Source organism: Oryx dammah, unplaced genomic scaffold, assembly GCF_014754425.2.
Source record: "Oryx dammah isolate SB20612 unplaced genomic scaffold, SCBI_Odam_1.1 HiC_scaffold_6, whole genome shotgun sequence".
Classification (NCBI taxonomy): Eukaryota; Metazoa; Chordata; class Mammalia; order Artiodactyla; family Bovidae; genus Oryx; species Oryx dammah.
In genome coordinates, this window is record NW_024070190.1 from 528,106 (window position 1) to 553,986 (window position 25,881).

General features: G+C 39.0%; 1 protein-coding gene across 5 annotated transcripts in view; it reads left to right on the top strand.

The window, feature by feature from the left end:
* The window catches only part of LOC120865378 (protein FAM13C-like), a 135,870-nt gene that overhangs the window by 14,776 nt on the left and 95,213 nt on the right, over positions 1–25,881 (top strand). The window lies entirely within an intron of this gene.

Consider the following 25,881-nt stretch of genomic DNA (forward strand, 5'->3'; position numbering starts at 1 on the left):
CATTCTTCTTAGGCTGCAGTTTAGTGGCTTTGGAAAAAAACTCAAGCAATGTATGTGCCTGTTTTAATGTGTGTGGAGAATCTGGTTCTTTGAGGTCAGCAAATATTTACATGTATGAATGAAGCATCTGTCCAACTTGACTCAAGTAATTCATTTAATCTACATATTTGTTTATTTAGTTCATTTTTCTAGTTGTAGAGGGAGGTAGCAAAAAATATGATTTTTAAAACTCTTAAAACCCCTTAAATAACTTATTCTCTCTTATAAAAAGAGATGAATATAACTCATTTTAATCTTACTGGGAGGTTAATGGGCCCAGCCTTAAGATTGTTCTTGTGATGCACCTAACGCAGTTTTGGAGACGTAAGTGCTTCATTAATGTGACCTTTTTTTAAAAAAAAACACTAAAAAAGCTATTGACATTGAATATGATATGGGCGGCTCTCAGTGTAATAAGTTAATTATATAATAACTTGAAGTCCAGTCCTACCTAGCAAATAGGCACCAGGTGATCTCTGTTAGAACAACTTTGGTGGGGCAGTTTCTTTGATCTTGTAATTTTCTTATTGGCCTGGTGATTTTTCTCTCTCTTCTTTTTTGGCATAGTGACCTCTTATTTAGTCAATTTTGCAGTGAGATGATATGCCCTCTGCATTGATGAAACTGTTGTGATTTTCTGAATTTGAGTTGGGTTGTAGGGCAAGGTTAAGTGTGAAATACCACTGGAGTTATGGTGAACTTGAGACTCTGCCTACTGCTGAGCACTTGTTTGTTTAGGAGTGTGGTGCTGTGGAGGACACAGGTGCTCAAAGGGCTGCCAGCCAAGTCTGGTTCTGGGTAACCTCCAACCTTGAATCTCCTACTAAGGATCACCTTCAACACTGTGGGCTTTGAGTAACCAGCCATCTCTCCTTGAATACCCTCTTTCTTGTCATCCTATAGTCTGGCCTGGTAGAAATTACCCAGTCGTCATTTGTAATAAGGTGCTAATGGCACAAGTCATTCCAAGTTTGTTGCTCATGCACAGGAAGATTCTAGGAGAAAGAGAAACTTGTGTAGTCTTCTCTGATAATACAGCATTGGAATCCTGGGCTGCAGGTAAAATTTCCAATTCATTCCTAAGATCTCTGTGTACACAATGAGATTTTTTTCCCCCCTAATAACTAAGAGAACTTCAGTAATATAATTTTAGGTCTTCCATATTTTAGAGTAACTTGAAACAGATTTCATTCTTCCCATTTATTTGGAGAGATACATTTAACATTGGTTGAGTACTGAGCAAGAACTGAGCATCAATAAATAATATTATTAATAAAATCAGCTAACACCTATTTAAGCATTTACTGTGTTCCAGGCATGTACCATGTTTACGACAATCCCATGAAATGGTTATTATTATCTTTTTGTACAAATGGAAAAACAAAAGTTTAGAGGGATTACATAACCTCTTGAGTCAGATTTGGAAGAACTTGAGTGGAAACTCTTTTTCATAAAAGCACAATGTTTCTAACAAGAGATACCCAGAACTTCCAAGTATGAGTCTAGCAATTTACTTACCCCCCTTTTGTATAAAACCTGTTATTTCACTCTGAATTTTTTTCCCTTTGGTGATATATTATACTCCTAAGCAATAATTAGTTATTGAGAAAGGATTACTTTGGAGAGATTTGTGTCAGTGTGTTTTTCCTCTCGGCCTGAAAGCTTTGTGATGTTGGTCACATAAGCTAGACAAACACTGTTTGAGTGAGTGTTAGGTCCACTAGGACTTAGGCTCCTTGAGGTCAGTGAGTCAGTCTGTCTTGTCTATCTTTGGCACTCAGTCACTCAGTATTATTCAGTGAATGACTCACAGCTGTTTGCGCACACGCACGTGCGCACACGCACACACGTAGGGCTTCCCAGGTGGCGCTAATGGTAAAGAACCCACCTGCCAATGCAAGAGACATAAGAGATGGGCGTCAGTCCCTGGGTTGGGAAGATCCCCTGGAGGAGGGCACAGCAACCCACTCCAGTATTCTTGCCTGGGGAATCCCATGGACAGAGGAGCCTGGCGGGCTATAGTCCATAGGGTTGCAAAGAGCCAGACATGACTAAAGCAACTTAGCATGCACACACAACACACATATTTCGTGTACATAATTACATAAATAATTTTTTGTAAAATGGTATTACATATATATTTTTCTATAAAATAACATTATATCTTTATTCAGTCATAAAAAGTCATATTTCAAAAGAGGATATAATCATGTCTCTTACACAGATATGAAATAGAGATGTATCAAAAATTTTATTTAAATCATGAATTAATGAGGAAATCAATGAGATATTTACAACCACTTAAAAACAAAATGCAAAGTATTGCACATTTATAGTCTGACAAGGATTGCTGAGATAAATTTATTGATGCACACAGAATTGGCAAAACTTGCAATATCTATAGGGTGATAATCAACTGCTTTTCTGTGATCACAATTACAGTTTCTATGGAGATAAATTATTTGCATTGCCATTGGTTTCTACAAGCTAATTTTTGTCTTTATAACCTTGTAAAATAGCCTAGATATAGGCAAAAAAAAAAAAAAAAGCAGAGATTATCCAGATGGATGAGCTGGCCAGAATATCTGCTAAATTTCAAAGTCTTTTATAATTTTTCCTTATATCCTCTCCCTCCTTCCCTCTCTCCTTCTTCCTTGTGATCATAATAATATCAAAGAAAGATTAACCTTGATCATAAGGTAAGCCTAGTCTCATTAGGTATGGCTTTATTATTTACTGATGTGTAGCAAAAGTGTTATTTTACCACATAGGTTTTCTAGTTGGTAAAGAATCCGCCTGCAATGCAGGAGACCCTGGTTCGATTCCTGGGTCGGGAAGATCCCCTGGAGAAGGAATAGGCTATCCACTCCAGTACTCTTGGGTTTTCCTTGTGGCTCAGCTGGTAAAGAATCTGCCTGCAATGCAGGAGACCTGGGTTCGATTCCTGGGTTGGAAAGATCCCCTGGAGAAGGAAAAGGCTACCCACTCCAGGGGTTACAAAAACTCAGACACAACTGAGTGACTTGCACTTTTGCTTTCACTCTCACTTAGGTTTTCTTACTTACTTTGCAAAATCTAGAGACATAGTTTTGAATAATTACAAAATTAACTTCTCTTTGGAGGTTTTTATAAGGAATCTCAGATTGGACTTTTAATGCCTCTATTATTTGCGTTCCTAAGGCAAGAAGATCAAGTTCAACAAATTCTTTCCACCTTATTTCATCTGCAGTACTTACGCATTTGTGTAAGTTCTTCTATTATTGAAGCCCCCAAAGTAACTAGGTTACTGGGCTGCCAGGAAATAATGGTCCTTAACCACCTATAAGGCTGGATCCTGTAAACTAGATAGCAGGGCAGTTATCCTAAGAGCCCTTTGTAGGTATTGACTCCGTAATAAAGCCACTTCAGTTCCTACCTGATCCAAGGAGCATCATTCTCAATATGATATTCTAGGCAAGATGTTAAAGGTAGTAGATTTCTCCAATTATATTCTGGTAAAAAGGAAGACATTATTATTGAATATATAAGATAACCCTTTTGCCATTGAAAGTTAAGGGCATTTGGTATGAGTTTCTGAACTGTGGGAGTCAGTAAGACTCAAATATCATTTTAAAATATTTCAGCTTATATAAAAATGGTTTTTAAATGTAGATTTTAGTATTATTCAGGTATAAGGAAGCCTATAGAACAGACCATGACTGCCATTTGGAAAGGTTCCTATTCGTAGTTCTTAAGGAGACAGGCATGCCATGTCATGCCAAGCCATGTAGGAAAGCACCAAAATTGGTCAAGAGGAAGACGGTGCAAGGGGACACCTTGGGCAGGAGACTTTATTATTGTTTTTATTGGAAAAACAAGGCAGGGCAGAGTAAGCAATCTTGAAACTGGCTGTTTTGAATGATTTCAGTGGACTCCGAGGATAGGAATTCTTTCTAGTGGTCTGGTACCAGGCCCTGGGATACTTAGGACAGAGGAATATTACTTCTTGGAACATGTGAAGCAGATAGAAGAAGTAGTTGAGAGTATGAACTCTGGATGGTCAGTTTGAATATGAAAGGCATGCTCCAGGGCAACTCACTTGTTATGCTTGCTCTACCTAAGAATTGGTGAGCCCTGGGAGAGAAAGTCTTTCCCCAGTCACTGTGGCCCGAAATGCCAGAGCATTAAGAATACAGAAAATAATCGAAAACAGTTCATACAGTTCAGTTCAGTTCAGTCACACAGTCGTGTCCAACTCTTTGCAACCCCATGGACTGCAGCACGCCAGGCTTCCCTGTCTGTCACCAACTCCCAGAACTTGCTCAAACTCATGTCCATCGAGTCGGTAATGCCATCCAACCATCTCTACCTCTGTTGTCCCATTATCCTCCTGCCTTCAATCTTTCCCAGCATCAGAGTCTTTTCCAATAAGTCACCTCTTCACATCAGGTTGCCAAAGTATTGGAGTTTCAGTTTCAGCATCAGTCCTTCCAATGAATATTCAGGACTGATTTCCTTTAGGATTGACTGGTTGGAATTCCTTGCAGTCCAAGAGACTCCCAAGAATCTTCTCTAACACCACAGTTCAAAACATCAATTCTTCAGCACTAGGCTTTTTTTATGGTCCAACTCTCACATCCGTACATGACGACTGGAAAAACTGTAGCTTTGACTATATAGACCTCTGTTGGCAAACTAATGTCTCTGCTTTTTAATATGCTGTTTAGGTTGGTCATAGCTTTGCTTCCAAGGAGCAAACTTCTTTTAATTTCATGGCTGCAGTCACCATCTGCAGTGATTTTGGAGCCCCCCAAAATTAAAAAAAAAATAAATTCTCTCACTGTTTTCATTGTTTCTCCATCGATTTTCCATGAAGTGATGGGACCAGATGACATGATCTTAGTTTTCTGAATATTGAGTTTTAAGCCAACTTTTTGACTCTCCTCTTTCACTTTCCTCAAGAGGCTCTTTAGTTCTTCGCTTCCTGCTGTTAAGTGTGGTGTCATCTGCATGACTGAGGTTATTGATATTTTTCCCAGCAATCTTAATTCCATCTTGTGCTTCATCCAGTCCAGCATTTCTTATCAACAGAAAATTGAATTAAAGATTTACTGAGCATGGCCCCGCCCATCAGAACAAGACCCAGTGTCCCCATCAGGAAGCTTCCATAAGCTTCATATCCTTATCTGTCAGAGGAGGGCAGACACAATGAAAACCACAATCACAGAAAACTAATCAAACTGATCACATGGAGCACAGCCTTGTCTAACTCAATGAAACTATGAGCCATGCTGAGTAGGGTCACCCAAGATCAACTGGTCATGGTGGAGAGTTCTGACAAAACATGGTCCATTGGAGAAGGGAATGGCAAACCACTTCAGTATTCTTGCCTTGAGAACCCCATGAACAGAATGAAAAGGCAAAAGGATAGGACACTGAAAGATGAACTCCCCAGGTTGGTAGGTGCCCAGTATGCTACTGGAGAAGAGTAGAGAAATAACTCCAGAAAGAATGAGGAGATGGAGCCAAAGTAAAAAAAGCACCCAGTTGTGGATGTGACTGGTGATGGAAGTAAAGTCTGATGCTGTACACAACAATATTGCATAGGGACCTGGAATGTTATGTCCACGAATCAAGGTAAACTGGAAGTGGTCAAACAGGCAATGTCAAGAGTGAACATCAATATTTTAGGAATCAGTGAACTAAAATGGACTGGAATGGATGAACTTAATTCAGAAGACCATTATATTTACTACTGTGGGCAAGAATCCCTTAGAAGAAATGGAGTAACCATCATAGTCAACAAAAGAGTCCGAAATGCAGTACTTGGATGCAATCTCAAAAATGACAGAATGGTCTCTGGTTCCAAGGCAAACCATTCAATATCACAGTAATGCAGATCCATTCCCCAACCCATAATGCTGAAAAAGCTGAAGTTGAACAGTTCTATGAAGACCTACAAGACCTTTTAGAACTAACACCCCCAAAAGACATCCTTTTCATCGTAGGGGACTGGAATGCAAAAGTAGGAAGTCAAGAAATACCTGGAGTAACAGGGAAGTTTGGCCTTGGAGTACCAAATTGAAGCAAGGCAAAGGCTAACAGAGTATTGCCAGGAGAACACACTGGTGATAGCAAACACTCTCTTCCAGCAGCACAAGAGACTGCTCTACACATGGACATGACCAGATGGTCAATACCAAAATCAGATTGATTATATTCTTTGCAGCCAAAGATGGAGACATTCTATACAATCAGCAAAACAAGACCGGGAGCTGACTCTGGCTAGGATCATGAACTCCTTATTGCCAAATTCAGACTTAAATTGAAGAAAGTAGGGAAAACCACTAGACCATTCAGGTATGACCTAAATCAAATCTGTTAAGATTATACAGTGGAAGTGGCAAATAGATTTAAGGGATTAGATCAAATAGACAGAGTGCCTGACAACTATGGACGGAGGTTCGTGACATTGTACAGGAGGCAGTGATCAAGACCATCTGCAAGGAAAAGAAATGCAAAATTGCAAAATGGTTGTCTGAGGAGGCCTTACAAATAGCTGAGAAAAGAAAAGTGAAGGGCAAAGGAGAAAAGGAAAGAATATACCCATCGGAATGCAGAGTTCCAAGAATAGCAAGGAGAGATAAGAAAGCCTTTCTCAGTGATTAATGCAAAGAAACAGAGGAAAACAATAAAATGAGAAAGACTAGAGATATGTTCAAGAAGATTAGAGATACCAAGGGAACATTTCATGCAAAGATAGCACAATAAAATTCATACAAGAATCTTCTAAATTGTTTCAGAAAAAAAGTAGTTGAAGCATAAAGAGAAGGGACTTTCTCATAGATCCAGAAGATAGACCATTTAAACAATAATATTTCAGGGGACTTCCCTAGCAGACCAGTGGTTAAAACTCTGTGTTTCCAATGCAGGTGTCACAGGTATGATCTCTGGTCGGGGAACTAAGATCCCACATCCCTACAAGTGTGGCCAAATAAATAAATAGCCTATTCCCAAACTCCTTAAAACAATGGCAACAACAATAACAACAGTAAAGCAATATTCTAAAATTTCACTTTTCATTCCATTTAGTATGGACTCTAATTCTTGTTCCACTTGATCCTGGGTTAGCACTAGCATGAAATTGTCTGCTTCTGGACTAAAATTCTGTAAGTCTTGACTCTGCCCACTGGTGTCATTAAACGCTTATATCCAAGAGTCTGTTCTTTGAAATGTCAATTATTTAAAATATCTGGGCGGTTACCATGGGACTCTTGAGAGTATTCTTTGCTGAAGACACAAACCCTGGCCTGAACCTGATAATAGAACTTTCAGGCAAGTATCTGAGGAAAACAAATATCTGTAGATGATAGAAACTGAAAGTGATTTTGGTTAATTTAGTGCTAGTAATTTTCAAATGTGAAAAGTCTGATGACAGTTCATAATAAGTGTGATGCATAATGTGACATGGAAAGCAAGGTAATAAAATCATTCCCCTTAAGTTAGAATGTTTCAAAAGATAATAAATAAAGCTATTTAAAAAAAAAGAAGTCAGAGTTTACTTCTGGTTTTACAAAAATGGAGGAATAGAATACTTACTTTGAAATATAGTATAATAATCCTATTAGAAGATGTCAAGAATATCAAGTAAAAAATTCATTAAGTCTGGTGTGGCTGTTAGACATTTGCATTATCATTAAACTCCACAGACAAGTCTGTTGTACATCCCTGATTGAAAACCACTGGCCATGATGTTGCTGAATTAAAGAAATATGGCTGTAGTCAAGTCTATGTTTTAAATAATACTCACAATTATCACTGATAATATTGAGTATTGCTATCTAATATCATCAGGTGAAGCTCCACAGGATTGGAGCAAATATACAAGAGTTTGATAGAGCTATGCATTTCATAAGAGTTTTGGTCAAAGGGTAAATGACCCATCAACTGCATTCAGAATCCACTGTGGTAGAGAGAGTAGTTCTGTTCGTAAAGCTGGCATTTATTTGGGGAATTTGAGCTTATGCTACAAATCCTGCTTGATGCTTGTTGACATCAAAGCACAGTTCTAAGTGGTCTGTTATGAGAGCATAATTCCCCAAAAGTACCTGTGAAGAACTGTTGGATACAACTTTCGTAACTTAGAAGCAACCCTCTTTGAAGCTGAAGGTTTAGTTATTGCCGTTATGGGTTCTCTTGTCATAATGTTTGTATTCAGGACCCCAAAGTGGATCTTAAGTCTGATTCTAATTATGTTGGGAATGAGGGTATGGGCAGAGGAGAAAAGGTCAGATAACCATTGAAAATTTTGCTCACTGTTACATTTCTGATCAACCTCAAAGTCGGAATCAGAAATTCCACTTATAGAGGGTCAATTTCAGTCTTACTTAGAGAACTCTCCTTTAACTTATGGAGTATCAGAATCTGACGTTTTGTGTGTATGTCTGAATGTGACTCCAGTTTGGCATTCATGATGAATGATTTAAAAGAGAAGGGCTTTTAGGTGTATTTGCTGATCCAGCAAAAGTCAGGAACCAGGAAGGCAATTCAAGAATGTCCTCAAATAAATTAAGATATTTAGTATCTCAGCATAATAAAAGTCATTATGACAAAGCCACAGTCAACAGAATACTAAACGGTAAAAAAAGATGAAAGCTTTCCCACTGAATTATGGAACAAAACAAAGATGTTCACTCTCACCACTTCTATTCAGTATAGTTGTGGAAGTAATAGTCACAGCAATCAGACAAGAAAAAGAAATAAAATTATCCAAGTTGGAAGGGAAGAGGTAAAATTATCATTATATGCAAATACATGATACTCTGTATACGCATGCATGTTCAGTCACTAAGTCAGGTCCGACTCTTTGCAGCCCCATGGACTGTAGCCCACCAGGCTTCTCTGTCCCTGGGAATTCCCAGGCAAGAATACTAGAGTGGGTTGCCATTTCCTTCTCTAGGGGATCTTCCCAACCCAGGTTTTGAACCCATGTCTTCTGCGTTGGCAGGCAGGTTCTTTACCACTGAGTCATCAGGGAAGCCCAGTATTCTGTATAAAATACCCTAAAATTGCCACACAAATACTATTAGAATGGATAAATGAACTCAGCAAGACAGCAGGATACAAGATTCACATACCCAAATCTGTTACATTTCTTTACACTAACAATGAAATATGTGAAAGTAAAAAAAAAAGTCATTTAAAATCACATTAAAAATACTTTGGAATAAATCTAACCAAGGAGGTGAAAGACTTAGACACTGAAAACTATAAAACATTCATACAGAAAATCAAAGATGGAAATGGAAAGGTGGAAAGATATCCCATGCTCTTGGATTAGAAAAATTAATAGTGTTAAAATGGACTTACTCTCCAAAGCAGTTGACAAATTTAAAGTGATTCCTATCAAACTGAGTGACATTTTTCACAGAATGAGAACAAATAATCCTAAAGATTTTATGGAACCATAGAAGACCCGGGATTGCCAAAGCAATCCTGAGAAAAAAGAACAAAGCTAGAGTCATAACTCTTCCAGGCTTAAGACAGTACTGCAAAGCTACAGTTATCGAGTGAAGTGAAAGTTGCTCAGTCATGTCCAACTCTTTGTGCCCCCCTGGGACTATACAGTCCATGGAACTCTCCAGGCCAGAATACTAGAGTGGATAACTATTCCCTTCTCCAGGGTATCTTCCCAATCCAGGGATCGAACTCAGGTCTCCTGCATTGCAGGTGGATTCTTTACCAGCTGAGCCACTAGGGAAGCCCAAGAGTACCGGAATGGGTAGCCTATCCCTTCTCCAGCAGATCTTCCCTACCCAGGAATCAAACCGAGGTCTCCTGCATTACAGGCAGATTCTTTACCAGCTGAGCTACCAGGGAATCCCCCAACACTAAACAAAATGGGTCAGTATTGGCACAAAACCAGACATATGGATAAGAATAGAGAGCCCATAAATAAACCCACTCACCTACGGTTAATTGATCTTTGACAAAGGAGGCAAGAATATACAATAGAGAAAAGACTGTTTGGCAAGTGGTGTTGGGAAAGCTAGACAGCTGCCTGTGAATCAGTGAAGTTGGAACACTCCCTCACACCATATACAAAAATAAACTCAAACCGATTTAAAGGCTTAAATATAGGACATGACACCATTAAACTCCTAGAAGGGAACATAGGCAAAATATGTTTTGATGTAAATTGTAGCAGTGTTTTCTTAGATCAGTCTCCCAAGACAATAGAAATAAAAGGAAAAATAAATGGGACCTAATCAAACTTAAAAGCTTTTGCACAACAAAGGAAACCATAAAACAGAGAGACAGCCTATGGACTGGGAGAAAATATTGAAAATGATGCGACTGATGAAGGATTAATTTTGAAAATATATAAACTACTCATGCAACTCAGTGTCAAAAAACAACTCAATCAAAAACCCTAACCCTAACCCTAATTGAGACTGGGCAGAAGACCTAAATAGACATTTCTCCAGAGAAGTCATACAGATAGCCAATAGGCTGATGAAAAGATGCTCAACATTGCTCGTCATTGGAGAATGCCTGTCTTTCTTAGAGGGCTTTGTGAAAGAATGGCTTGAGAAAGACCATTTGATGACATGTCTCCTGAAGGGTCAAGTTTTACTGATGCTGATATTAGAGTTTATTGATACGGTAAACTTGAAGTTAAAACAGAACTTAAGAGTCTGTGCTAAGCAGAAACTCTTCATCAGAGTAGAATCAAGTTAACAGTTTGCTATCCTGTGGAATGTCATATTAAATAGCAATCACCCTTTCTAGGAAGGAGAACTAATTGAAGGCAATGCAGTATATATATTGTAATATTTTGTGAAAAACTACACAAAAAGTGACAAGTGGGTGAAGGTGGTCAAAGTCAAATTTGACTTTGATACAAATTTCTAGATATAAGTCCTGGGAATGTCATGTATAGCAAGGTGACTAGTTAATAGTACTGTGTGGTAGATTTGAAGGTTGCTAAGAGCACAGTTCTTAAAAATTCTCATCACAAGAGAAAAAAGATTGGTAGCTATGTGTGGTGATGAATGTTAACCAGACTTATTTTGGTTATCATTTTGCAAAATACACATATCTCAATTCATTGTTATAATGTTATATCAGTTATATTTCAGTAAAAAGTATGTGTGCCTCATCTCATGATTAACAATGAACTCTGGAGGTTTCTTTTATCTCTTTCCTGTAGAATATTTCGGTAATTCTTTATCCTGGTAAACTTTGAAATTGACTATGCGATGACCCCTTTCCCCGCCAGCACACATACTTTCTACTTTTTGTGTGATCAGCCATCTAGATCAGTCTTTCCTGTTTTTAGTACAATTTGTATCATTTTCTACAACCATTTGTCTCATATTAATTTTTCATATTCACACTTTCCTGATTACCCAGGAAAAAATGTAGAAACCTACTGTTTAATTAAGAATCAAATCCTTATTTGTTGACATTCCTCTACTTATTAAATTAACATATCCTAATTAGGAGTTTAGAATCAACATATGCATACTATATATAAAATAGAAAATCAGCAAAGACATACTTTATAGCATAGGGAACTCAACTCAGTATTCTGTAATAACCTAAATGGAAAAAGAATCTGCGAAAGAACAGATCTCTGTGTTTGTATATATATATGTGTGTGTGTGTGTGTGTGTGTGTGTATGTATATGTATATATATAAAACTGAATCACTTTGCTGTACACCTGAAACTAACACAACGTTGTAAATCAACTATACTCCAGGAAAAAGTAAAAATTAGGAAATTCTTTGGTGGTACAGTGGTTAGGACTCAGTGTTTTCACTCCCAGGGCCTGGGTTCAGTCCCTGGTTGGGGAACTAAGATCCCTCAAACCACATGAAACCATGCAGCATTGTGGAAAATAAAAACAGGCAAACAAAAACAAGTAAATGCATTTTATCATTATTCCAAAACAATAAAATGAGCTTATCCTGGTTTTTAAAAGACAATAGATTTTATATGTTGCAATGCGTTGTGAGAAATTAAAATCGATTCTGTATTTCTGTAGTACTAATCACTAGTAGCCTGATTTGGGGATGATTAGATTTGACTAACAGAACCAACTTGTATTGGACCTCAGAAGGGTGCAAAGGGCATTTAGAGTTGGCACTGGTAGATCAGGTCTAACTATCTTGACTTCCTTCCAGCTGGCTCCAGACTATGCACAATCCTTCTGTCCTCCCTCTCTGATAGCTATTATAGCAGAAGACAAAAAGTAGGAGGCTATAGTTTTCTGCAGTGAGCTGTGTGCTGTGATCATGCTGCTAATCCACTTCCTTGGGGAAATGAGCTGTTGGGTCTGGTACACATCAATATTAGGTTTCTTCCACTTATCTCTAGTTGATGTGTTATTAGGCTAGAAAAGGATCCAGATCTGATTGTGAAAACTACATTTTTATCTTTCTGTAGAAATGAACTTCCCCCTCCCCCCCGCCACACACACACACACAAAAAAAGATTTTAAGGCAGAATAGCTTAACTTTGAAGTATTTATTACATTTCTGTTTTGGGAGAGTATAGCCCTTATTCTTTCTGTGTTAGACTCTGAATTAACAGAAAGACAATAGTTAATTCTGAGTCATTTTTTTTAACCTGAAAAAGAAGGAAAGTTCTATTTCCAATTATAAATCTACTTTATGTACGTTGTTCTTAATATATTACTGAACCACTGAGCTAGTGCAAATGATAAAAGCAAGAAAACCTGTACAACTGATTGACTTTGAAATTGAGAGCCCTGAAAAGCTAAAATGAATTTTGGTAGAATTTCACTTATTTTTCAGTAAAAGGAAGACTTTTAAGTTCTGAGCATGCCTTAGAAGGCTTGCTTTTTGCACTGTCAAAAGTGTGAATTCACTATGATTCTAACAATTGGTCTTAGTTAGATAATTGTTTTAACACGTTAGTTTGCGATGCATTATTTCTCTTGACTGGTTTTGCAGCTCCAGTGTAAAGGTTTTACTTCAGTTCCTGTTGAGGTATGGATTTGGGGGAAGACTTGTTACTGGTCTGGATGAAATATGGTCCTCTGGAATTTTTTTTCTGGGTTCCCCATCACTTCTCCAAGAATAAAATGATTGAGATTCATGGGGGATACAGTGTAGAGAAATTCAGGGTCCTTGAAAGTGAGGTCATTTGAGTCAGTGTTTGGATTTACTTGTTTCTCATGGTGTATCTGATTCTGATACTCTTCTTGAAATAGCAACCAACCTGTTATTAGTAATTAAGCTGATGAAGAAAGATATTTTTAGGAAGGAATCCGGATGTCTGTAATATAAACTTTATTCCTTTTTTCCAAATAAGGAAATATAATTCAGCTTAATACTAACATGAAGGAATCTTAAAATTAAGTAATGTGCCTTGTTTGCCTGGATACTGAATCTCAGAAGTTAACAAAATTGTCACTAAGAGGGAGTTTGTGTTCATATAACTGTTTTGAGACAATGGGGCATTTGAAATGTTAGCATTGTAGTGCCCAAGGCCACATTATCTAATTGATATTCCACCTATGATGGAAGTTACAGAGCTTAAATGGGCCTCCCTGATAGCTCAGTTGGTAAAGAATCCACCTGCAATGCAGGAGACCCCAGTTTGATTCCTGGGTCGGGAAGATCCCCTGGAGAAGGGATAGGCTACCCACTCCAGTATTCTTGGGCTTCCCTTGTGGCTCAGCTGGTGAAGAATCCACCTGCAATGTGGGAGACCTGGGTTCAATCCCTGGGTTGGGAAGATCCCCTGGAGAAGGAAAAGGCTACCCACTCCAGTATTCTGGCCTGGAAAATTCCATGGACAGTATAGTCCATTATCTAATTGACATTCCACCTATGATGGAAGTTACAGAAGAATTTCCCTTAAAAAAACATGAACAAGATGGTACTGATGGTATTGATTCTTCTGAATATAGCAATGGGGGATGGCAAGGACTGGTCTCTACTTACATGCTGCCTATACTGTTTAGCAGATATACAGGTGGCTGCTATATAGGATGGTTCTGAAGTTTGTTTATCTTCTTCTGCATCCCTTGCATAGATAAATAAATTCTGGTTTAAAGAATCTCTAATTTCCCTATGTAGTTCCAAAGATGGTCTCTGACATTATACATGTAGCCCTATATTTTCAGCCCATAGTCAAGGCCTGTCAACAGATAGAAAGGAGAGTAAAGCATCCATAGGACACCCTCCATGGGGTTCCAAGACGTGCTCCCTCTACTGTGGAGAATTTTCCTTTACTAACTTTCAGAGCTAAATAATTGAATGGCAGTATAGTGAGATAGTAGAAAGCCTGGTCTGTAGTTCCTAATGGATATGGGTTCAAATGCCTTCTCAGTCATTTACTTTCTGTTTGACTTTAAACATCTACTTACTAGGTCATTTGTTTATTTTTCCATCAATAAAGCAGAGACAATAATTTGTAGTTATCATAAGAGTTTGTTGAGAAATAAAAGTAATAAAGATTTAACCTTAACTGTTCAGCAAGTTTTAGGGCTCTAAAGAGAATTTTTCTTGGACTCGTTTGGCTGAATATATACTAAAACTTCAATAATTGCACATCTCCTGAGTTAAGCTAGGCTGGGCTCTGCTGCAATACCAAATAATCCCAAACCTTAGAAGTTTAAACCAACAGAAGTGCATCTCTTATACATGTTTTATATCCATCATTAGTTACCAGGAAGTGTGTTCATGGAGGTCGATTAAGGACTTTAAACAAACAGTGACAATCTTGAATGTGCTGGTTTTGAATTAGAGAGAGAAGAGAGCTCTAGAGCATATTGAACCAATGATTAGGAGATTTAGGCCTGAAGCCACACACAATATTCTCTACTAATTGGCCAGAGCTGGTCATATATCCCCCTATAACCACACTTTATAGCATAGGACAAGGCAGTCTAATCTGGCAGTGTGTCCCCAGGGGAAGAATGAAATCCTGGCCAGCAGCACTAATGACTTCCATATCTCTTTTCCAAGTAGCATATAACCTACAGCAAGAAGAAGTTAATTGGTCTTTTTCTCCTCCAGTTCTTCAAAATACTGGTGTATTAATATTCTTCATGTCAAGGACTAGAAGAAGAAAGAGAGTGTTAATTAGGCTAACTCACCAAAAGAGATACATGGCATTATATTATTGTTTCTTACAGGAACTGAAGTTTTATATAAGCATCTCTTCCTTTAAATATGTATGTATGTATTTATTTGGCTGTGCTGAGTCTTCATTGCTGCACAGGCTTTCTCTAGTTGTGGTCAGCGGGGGCTACTCTTGGTTGTGGAGCATGGGCCTCTCATTGTGATGGCCTCTCTTGTTACTGAGCTCAGGCTCTAGGTGCATGGGTTCCAGTGGTTGCAGCATGCAGGCTCAGTAGTTGCAGCACAGGGGCTCCTTACTTGTGGCTCGCAGGCCCTAGAACATGCAGGTTTCAGTAGCTGCAACACGTGGGCTCAGTAGTTGCAGTTAACCAGCTCTAGAGCGCAGGCTCAGCAGCTGCGGCACATGGGCCCACTTGCTCTGTGGCATATGGAATCCTCCTAGACCAGGGATTGAACCTGCATCCCCCTGCGTTGGCTGGCAGACTCCCATCCACTGCATCACCAAGGAAGTCCCACATATCTTCCTTTAAACAGCTGCTTCATTCTTATCTGGAAAAAAGAAGTAGGTTTAGTTATTGTTTTTTCCTCTATTTGCCAAATTAAATTTCAGAGATCATCAGATATATTTTATCTAGGAATAATTGTGGTTTTAGTTTTGCCAGAAGATTGTAGTGGCTTTGGGTGATACTAGCTAAACCTATGGTACTGTGATGAAGAGGCATTTTAAAATATAATCCCGAAATAATCCTTCATATAGAAAGTGGATTTGACAATTGGAATATTGTCAGCTGCGGACGCTGGGTTTCTGCATGCTCACAGATATGCAAATTTACATCCTCTTGTACTTGGTGATATTTACCCAAGAGCAGGGTGTTCTTTAGGCAAAGAAAACAGCTTAGTGAGGACTTAGACAGCCTGCTTTGGAGCTTGGAAGGGAAACTGTTTGGGAAGTCTGGAGAGCAGAAACATAATGAGCTGACATTTCAGGGAACTAGGAATTGCCAATCTAAACTTTATCAAACATCGTTAAGTATCACTTTGGGACTGAGACATAACATATCAACCTCAAGCCTGCAATTTTAGGTTCCATATTTTGCAAGAGATGTAGTTGCCAGATAAAATATGAGATACTTGGTTAAATTTGAATTTCCGATAACACAGTGAATAATTTTGTAGTATAAGTATGTCCCATGTAGATAAAGCTTTGAACAGGAACAGAAATTTGTGCAAGCAGTTATCTACATGAGGTATACTTATACAACAATATTATTCATTGTGTATCTGAAATTCAAGTTTAACTGGACATTAAGTGTTTTTATTTACTAATACAGTGACTGTATTAAGAATGAATGGGGTGAACGTTTAACCTCGCTCACCTCTTCCAAGGTAAAAGTAGCTAGTTGCTATATGTAGCCTGAGAGTATCAGGATTAATTTTTTTGTTTTTAGTTTGATCCTTCTAGGAGAGTTAAAACAAGCAAAGGAAGGGAACTCAGCAGCTTGTCTACATTTTGAGACTTATTGCTGTATTTATTTTACATCTCCAGCCATTTTCCAGCTATTTTGAAGCATTCTGGAAAAAGTAGTCCCCTTTCTTGGGATGATACAGTCTTAAAAACCAGATGGAAATGCAAAAGAGTTTAAAAAGTCTGCCCTGGAACCCTGCAGACTATCTCACTGGACCCTCCTTGCCATGAGCAGTGACTGTCATCAAGTCAATAGAAAGGCTGACTTTGAGCCTGTTTCCATATTAAAATGATCAAAAACAGCATGACTGATGTCAGTTGCAGACAGATCAGTAGCACTGTGTTTTGAGCATTAATCCTACTGGAGATAAGCAACCAGACAGAGGACTGCCGCCTTGAATACTGCTGCTCTAGACTGAGGCTAGTGCCATATGTAAGAATGGCTTTCCTGTCTAAGCATTTCTTCATTATGTAATTGACTGACTGTAGCAGAGGTAACTGGTGATCTTTGAGTTGTGATGGCACTTGGCCTTCCCACCCAACCAAACCCTGCTTGGTTTTGTTATAAATCTTTTTTTTTTTTAAATAGCTAAGCCCTCTGCAGTGTTTACTGTTTGATAAGTTGTAAGCCACAGTTAAGGGATTTCTTGCAGGAATGTAGATGTTCAACTCTGCTTCTTTTGTTCCTAAACCTGGTGAACTACGGTATGATGATTGCTTGTCTTGGTCATGTTACCATGAGCCAGGGAAATTTCCAGTAGAAAAGGTCATCGTGTTAGATTTTCACTTTTCAGCTGAAACTAACATTAGATGATCAAAAGGATACCATCAAGGTTTAAAAAGCTCTCTTAATCAGCCTGCTAGTGTGGTGGGGGTAAGTGGTTGCCTTTCAGTGTGTTTTAATCCAGAAAGCACTAACGGTACTGAAGGTATGACCTAACGGATTTAAAATCCACCAGGGGAAAAAAATCACTGAATGTTGTTCTCATGGATCCATAGAAAGGCACTCTCCCTTTCCCCTCCCCCACTCTCATTTCTTTTTCTTCTCTCTACTGCCTTCTCAGTTGTATTGAAACTGACATTTGATTTAGCCTGGTCCAGATACCACTCCCTTTGAAAGACAAGAAGTCTGAACAAAAGACTGAATTAGTTTGCCTCTAAATAAAAAACAGACAAGATACTCATGATTTAAGGCTCCTTTAAAAATATTGTTTGTTTTTTTAGCTGGCTATTTATAGACTTTAACAAACTGTAATCTTTTCTATCTGATATGAAACATCAAGATGGAAACAGAGAGAAAAATCAAAACACAATACCCTATTAAATCTCTGACTATCTCACTTCCGCCTTATGCTAAAAAAGAGAATGGGACTGCAGTGATTGGTTCCCAGTGTGATAGAGAGCCTGGAAGAACCAGGGTTTGGATGTTAGAGCCTTCCCTGGGCCGACAGCAGGGCAGGAATCCAGTGAACTCTGACATCGCTGTCATCGTCTTGAGTCTCCAGGGTTTAGAAGCAAGTGAGGGTCCCAGCAGATACTGTGATGGACTTGAAGTAGGCATCAGGATGAGGGGGCAGCAGGGTGCTCACCCTAGTGAAAGAGGTAGGGACCTCATCTCTGGCAGTGGAGATAAAATTCTAAGTGACAAACAGTGACAGTCTTCTCAGATGCTATTTTTAAAAGACTTTTTTTAAAAAAAGTAAATCAGAAAATACAGTAGCTGCAACTATACTTGAGCATTATTTTCCTGCCATTGAAAAAAATTCATTATTTGATTAAACTTTCTTCAGTGACACTTTTAGAATTTATTACAGTGTCTGATTGCAGTGCTATAACTGATCACATTTTATTGTTGGCTAGGATACTTTTTGGCTTCCTCTTCTTACTTGTGAGCTAATTGTGAACAGCAGTTTATCTCAGAGTCTTTTAAAAGTTGTATTTTTTGGAAGGAGGTTTTTCCATCGCAAATAATACTAAAGAACATACAAATTATTTTTGTTTTAACACACATACGAATTATTCTCTCTCTATTTCTAAATGGATGATTTTGTCATCTTGGTTTTGCCTTAGCAATTTCGGGACCTACATTCTGTTTCAAAGATGGCCTTATCTATGCAGACTAACCTAGCCTTTTCTTTCACTTCCCAGACTGTTGGTTTCAATAATACTTACTTCGTGAGCAATACCATCCATCAGGTTTGCTTGATTTGCCAAAATATGCTTAGTAACATGGTGTTTCATCAGTGATGCTGGACTCATGCCACAGGGGCCTCTGTTTCCCCTCTTATAACTCGAGGAGTGTAATGGGGTGGATAGTGTCTCCCCAAAATTCATGTCCATGTGGGACTTTGAATGTATCCTCACTTGAAAATATGGTTATTAAGCAGAATGTAATTAAGGTAAGAATTCAGATGAAATTATCATGGTTATATAGGATGGAACCCTAAAACCATTGAATGGTGTCCTTCTAAGAAGGGAGGGGTGCACAGAGAGACACAGGGAAGAGGGGGACCAAGCGGCTCATCACACAAGCCAGTGGGGTCGCTGGAAGTTTCTGAACGTACACTCCAGTGTTCACTACACACACAGTTGCTTAGCGCTGTCTATTCCATGCGTTTTTAGAAGTGGATAGTGGATGAGTTGAAAGCTCATCCTAAAGCCCAGGGTGTTGCTCCCAGGGGTCCTTTTTTTGCCAGTATTACTGCAGCAACCCTCGTTCAGAACTTCTAGGTGACACCTGGAGAGCTGTACTAATTATGAAAATATTATTTCTGCGGTAATGACCATGCACAGCTTTGTCTTTTTAAGTTTATTAAGAAATAATTGACAAATTAATTGTATACATCAAAGTGTACAGTGTGATGGTTTAGAATACATACACGTTGTGGAATGATTGCTGAGGTCAAGAGAATTAGTACATCTATCACCTCACATAGTTAGAATTCTGTGTGTGTGTGTGTGTGTGAGATGGGAACGCTTCTTCTTAAGATCTGCTTAGCTTTCAAATATAAAATGCTGCATTAAAAAAATTTTTTATTAAAGTACCAAAAATACTTTATATATATATAATTTTTCATGTTCTTTTCCATTACAGTTTAGCACAGGATATTGAATATAGTTCCCTTGCTATACAGTTGGACATTTTTATCCATCCTGTATGTAATAGTTTACTTCTGCTAATCCCAAACTCCCAATCCTTCCTTCCCTTCCCTGCACCTGGCAGCCAAAAATCTGTTTTCCTTGTCTGTGAGTCTGTTTCTGTTTCATAGATATGTTTGTGTCATGTTTTAGATTCTACATGTAAGTGGTGTCATATGGAATTTGTCTGTTTCTGACTTGTTTCACTTCATGTGATAATTCCTGAGTCCATCCATGTTGCTGCAAATGGCATTATTTCATTCTTTTTAATGACTGAGTAATAACTCCATCGTGTCTGTGGTTGTGTATGTATAGATACATATATACACACATACATACATGTGTATATCTTACATGTTCATTCGTCTGTCGATAGACACCTCGGTTGTTTTCATGTCTTGGCTATTGTAGATAGTGCTGCTAGGAACATAGGGGTTCATGTATCTTTTCGACTTGTAATTTTGTCTAGATATATGCCCAGGACTGGGATTATTGGATCACATGGTAGCTCTATTTTTAGTTCCTTGAGGAGTCTTCATACTGTCTTCCCTAGTGGCTGTACCAATTTATATTCCTACCAACAGTGCAGTAGGGTTCCCATTTTTCCACACTGTCTCCAGCATTTATTATTTGTAGACTTTTTAATGATGGCCATTATAACTGGTACAACCCTGTGTTATTAAACTAGAGTCACCATGGACACAGCCTGATTGTAAGTGCTTTATCATCATCATAAATTTACATATAATATTTATATGATATTTAGTATACAATAAGTAATATATTTATATAATATTTCTTTTATTTCTTGTAACAACCCTGTGAGGTGCTGGTACTCTTATTCCTTTTTACAGAAGAGGAAACTGAGGCACAGAGAAGCTAAGTAACTTGCTCAAGGTTCCAGAAATGGTATGATTGACTGAATGGTGTTACTGATGATTATATTAAAATTTATTTATATTTTTTATTGATTGAAGAGTGGATTAACCACATTTGGGTCCATCAATACACACAGCAAATAGGTTGCTGCAGATTTTTAATGGGTTGAGGGCCTTGGAGGATAAGACCTGATTGGGCTCAAGAAAAGGAGTGATCCAATATTCTTACTTGTTGGAATAAGAAGACTATATAATTTTTAATAAAGGAATCAATTGCAGAGGGATTTCCTGGCCCTTACTGAGGAGTGATGGGAAAGAAATAGAGATATTTTAGCAGCATATTTTCGTCGTTAATGAGAGGGCCCTTTGTCGGGTGAGTGCTCTGGTTTGGATGCCGGTTGGTATGTTTCCGATGACTTAATTTTTTCCGGCAGTGTGGGAATGCCTTCCTTAGGCCATCCTGTGTGACTGGGGCCATCTTGTTTGCATGCAAGCACATGAAGAGAGTGGCAAGACAATCAGCTGCCACTTTTCTGCAAGTAGATGTTGCTGTCTGTTTTTGGGTTCCTGGAATCTTGCCACCTTGGGGAAGCTGAGGCACATTGATGACCCCTCTTTTAGCCTTAAGAGTCACATCAGAGGTGGAAAATTAGCTCTAAAATAATTAGAAACCAGGTAGAATATATTATCTTCAAGCCTGACTTTTCTATGCCAAAACCAATACAGAATTGTAAAGTAAAAAATTAAAAATAAATAAATAAATAAATTAAAAAAAAAAAAAAAAGAAAAAAAAATTTAAAGATGGCAAGAGGCAGAGCTTTTGACCTTCAGATCAGGCTGTGACCAGAGTGATGCATGATCCTCTCTTTCTTCCTCAGTGGTGGGCATTAAGGTGCCTCTGGGGGAGAGGCCCTGGACCAGGGTAATTGTGGACTGCTTTGCTTGAGGCAAATGCATATTACTAGGGAGAAGTTGACAGGAGCCAGTGGGATCTCTATAGTGCCCTGGGTGAGAGCACAACCTCTCTCTGTACTTGCGTCCCAGTAAGCCCCTTAAGTTTGCCCATAGGTGAAGTGGTAGATAATAGTATCCTCTGCTGATAAGGTTGTTTAAGGATTAAGTGAGATAATCCTTGTAAAGTACTTACTGGGATGCCTCATACATGAAAGTGAAGTCACTCAGTCTTGACTCTTTGTGACCCCATGGACTGTAGCCTACCAGGCTCGTCCCTCCATGGGATTCTCCAGGCAAGAGTACTAGAGTGGGTTGCCATTGCCTTCTCCAGGGGATCTTCCCAACCCAGGGATCGAACGCAGGTCTCCTGCATTCCAGGCAGACACTTTAACCTCTAAGCCAAATACTAGAATGTCAGCTCTCAGTATGGTTCTTATATTCTAATACATTGTTGTAATAGAATGAGAAGTTCCTATCCTTTTCGGAAAAGACTGACTGGTCTGTGACCATGGTTACTGGTAACCGTCAGAACCTGTTTTTAGATTTGTTTGAACTGATGGATAACAACAGTCATTCGTGCTTCGGGAAGCTAACTGATCAGTGACAGCAGCCCCCGCCCCACTCTAACACACCTGGTTGTAAAGCTAGTCAGCAGTGGCTCGATTCAAATGAGCTGGTCAACTCTTCTCTCTACAGCTTTGCTTTTGCACCTAGAGATCAACTAATGCCTTCACATTCCAGCCTCTGGAAGTCTCCCAACCCTTAAACTTAAAGGATCTCCACACCCTATGCAAGACCAGCTCTCCCTGTGCTGCTCCGGGGAAGAGTCTGTTAAGAGTGCAGCTCTCCCATGCTTGGCAGGTTGTCAATTCGGCTTTTGGTTCAGATACTGAGTGGAGCTCTCTGCCTTCAACAGGGGAGCAATGTGTACATAGGATCACAAAGATGGGGTTGTGCGCAGTCTGAGCTGAGGGAACACACTGTGAGTGAAGACATGAGTGATGCTGTGCTGTTGCCCAGTTTGTCATCCTCGGACCGTGGATGTGTGAAGGGTCGGGTGCTGGAAATGGAGAGTGGCACAGTCTGTAGCGGCTGGATTGTAAGGGCCTCAGATTCTGGCCTAAGGAGTTCTCCTGTTCTGGTGCTTTACAAATATATTTCTATCTTTCTGAGTCTTTCAGAAGAGACTGATTTTTTTCCCCATAAGAGGGCATATCTTTGAAATCTCCCTGTAGGGGATATTTGTCATTCTATCTTGGCTCCCCAGCATCTGAACTGTGTTCTTGGGCTTGGAGAATTTCTCCCTGGAGAGAAAAAAAGCAGAATTTTTTTCCCACCCTAGGAGCTGAAAATGCCAGTATTTGCTTTTCCAGCCTCCCTTTCAGCTAGGACATGAGCAAAACATGCAGTGGAAGCCGATGTAACAGGAGGTGAGAACTGGGCTGTGCATGGCGGTGCCCATTGCTGGTATGTGGGTAAGTGTTGCATGCTGGATAATCCATTGCTCTTCATCAGTCCAGAAATTCACAACATTTAGTAGTGCTGAGATCAGGGCGATCCTGACAATCAATGTTGTGATACAGTTCAATAAGCTGTTTTTTAAAAAAGCATTTACTTATCTTTGGCTGAGCTGGGTCTTCACTGAGGCATGTAGACTTTCTCTAGGTGTGGCGACCAGGAGCTACTCTCCACCTCCAGTCCCAAGGCCTCTCCTTGCGGTAGCGTCTTTTGTTGCGGAGCCCAGGCTCTAGGCACGCGAGCTTCAGTAGTTGCGGCACAGGCTCAGTAGTTGCGGCATAGGCTCAGTAGTTGCGGCACACAGGCTTAGTTGCTCTGCTGCATGTGGGATCTTCCCAGACTAGGGATTAAACCTGTGTCCCCTGCATTGGCAAGTGGATTCTTAACCATTGGACCAGGGAAGTCCCTCAATAAGCTGCTTTATCTACCTTTTTCCTTTAAAAAATAAAATAATAATGTAATGGTCTTAAGGTCAACAGCACTGGGGATGCTCAGTGGTGGCAGATGTTGTCCATGTTGAACCAGTTTTGAACACAGTTTTGGCTTTGTAGCCCCACATCTGGTTCTCCAGTCCTTTGGGTTATTTGGTAAGCTTCCCAAGAAATTAATTCTTTGATTAAATTAAATTAAAGAATCCTGACTGGTAAATGCATATCATCTTAACAAGTCTTCAGCAGTTTTTATGGAAGCCGGGTTTTTTATCCCTAAATCTTCACTTAAATTTGATGTCCCAAGAAACTACACCATGTTAATAGCTCATTATTCAACAAGTACTTATTGATAACCTCTGTGTGATATTATGGAGAATGAGCTCATAAAGGAGCTGTTCTCCAGCATATATCTGTGGGTTTGCATCCCCCTGGCAGAGCACCTAATACCTGCCTTTCCTATCCCGGGGAATTTGATCCAGGTGAAGAAGCACAGTGCAGGCAGTGGAGAGCTGATAGATGCTTTAACCTAAGGAAGTGATGTGACCTGGTTTGTAGGACTGCTTCTAGGGCAGTTTCTTTAGTTATCATCATCATCAGTTAGTAGAACGCCGTCTCCCTTCAGGGTTTCCTGCATCTTGAAGCTCTATGGAAACAAATTAGGAGTTATGACTTTTAGGTCTGTTGAGGCCAGATGCTCCAAATGCTTTTGAGTTCATATGTTCTGGGTTTAAGCTCTTTCTTCATTCCAGATAATTGCTGGGCTTTCAAATTAAAATCTTCCTCAGCATGAGTTGTACCCCAATAAATATTTGCGTCTAACAGATCCTTTGACTTTTCCCAGGTCCACATAAAAACTTTTTCATGAGATACTTGAATTATTCAGTTCAGTACACATGTGTCCTCTGATCTTACTGTGCAGAAGGGAACATTCTTTCTAAATGGACCCCTCCCTTGAAGCAAAAACTTCACATGTTCTACTGTGGCTGCTAAAAGCCCTAGATATAACAGTCCTAGTTTATCCAAGTTCATTGAGAAATTAGACATAGAGACTGCTAGTGGGGCCTTTGATAAGCCAAGCCTTGGTTGTAGAGAGTTGGTCTTGGTTTGTACTAATGTTGTAGGTGGAGATTTCTAAGCGGGAGCTAATACTTTGCTCCTTTATGGGCTCCCCTAAAGTCTGGTATCTGGAGTATTACCCAGCAAAGCTACTGTCAAGACTTGGCTTCTTTTGTCCGCTGTTAAAATGGACCAGAAGGCATAATGCAAGTGGATGTTAGATATTCACAACATACCACTGTTTTGGATGCGTCTGTTCTCTTTAGCTGTCTTAAAATAATTTTCTTATGAAGATTTATTTTCTTACTGCTGTTATTTTAAATTTGAGTTTAGTGTAGTATATAGTATTTCATTTTCACTTTAGTTTATTTTAATTCCAGTTATAAAATGCTTTTTAAAATAAACTTCTGTGAAATTAAAATCCATCCAGGCATTTCTGGTTTTGAGGTAGCATTATTTCTTTTCCATCCACTGCCTTCTACAACCTCCCTCAAAAGAAAAAAGAAGTCTAAAAGTGAACCACATGTTTTAAATATGGGAGAGATCTGATGCTTTCACAAAGTCTTTAAAAGGAGAATATTGGAATGACATAATGGTCCTTCCTGTTAACTCTTCCACATACTGTGAGAACAATTAGACTTTCCTAAAAGTCCTCCATGACTCTTTCAACAGGATGAAAGACACCTATTTCCTTATTAATACAAGATTGTGCTTAGTGCCCAGTGCTGAAAGCTGTGAAACACCTTTGTCCAATGCTGTTTTATTCCGTAGTTGGATAGCAGTTCAGTGTTCTATAGGAAGATCTAAAGTTTTCATTTGTTCAGAATTTGTAAGAAAAGTTCTGGGTTGAATTTGACATGACCGTCAGCTATGAAAAACTGTTATAGACACAATAATGATGTAGATAGAATTATAATGGTCATAATATTACAACATTATTATAAACATTATAATAATAATGTGTGAAACTGACTCTTTCCAAGTACTTCGATGCCCTTATTTAAGGAAAAATACTTGATAAGTCATGCTAATGGGTGGGAAAACACTTTGAGAAGTTTATATACTGAAAATGCAAGCTGCTGTTAGTGTTTGACAGTTTTCTAATTTATTCAGTAAAACAGCTGTTCAAGGCCCTTCCCTAGGCCAAACTCTCTTAGCCTCATTCCAGTTACAGAAATGAATGAGCATGAAAGCAATGAGACACTGGCATTTCAGTACAAATATTTAGTTTTTCTATGTTGTGGAAGTGTGTGTGTGCACGTGTGTGTGTGTGTTTAGAGTTCCCAAATTTGCAAACAAGTG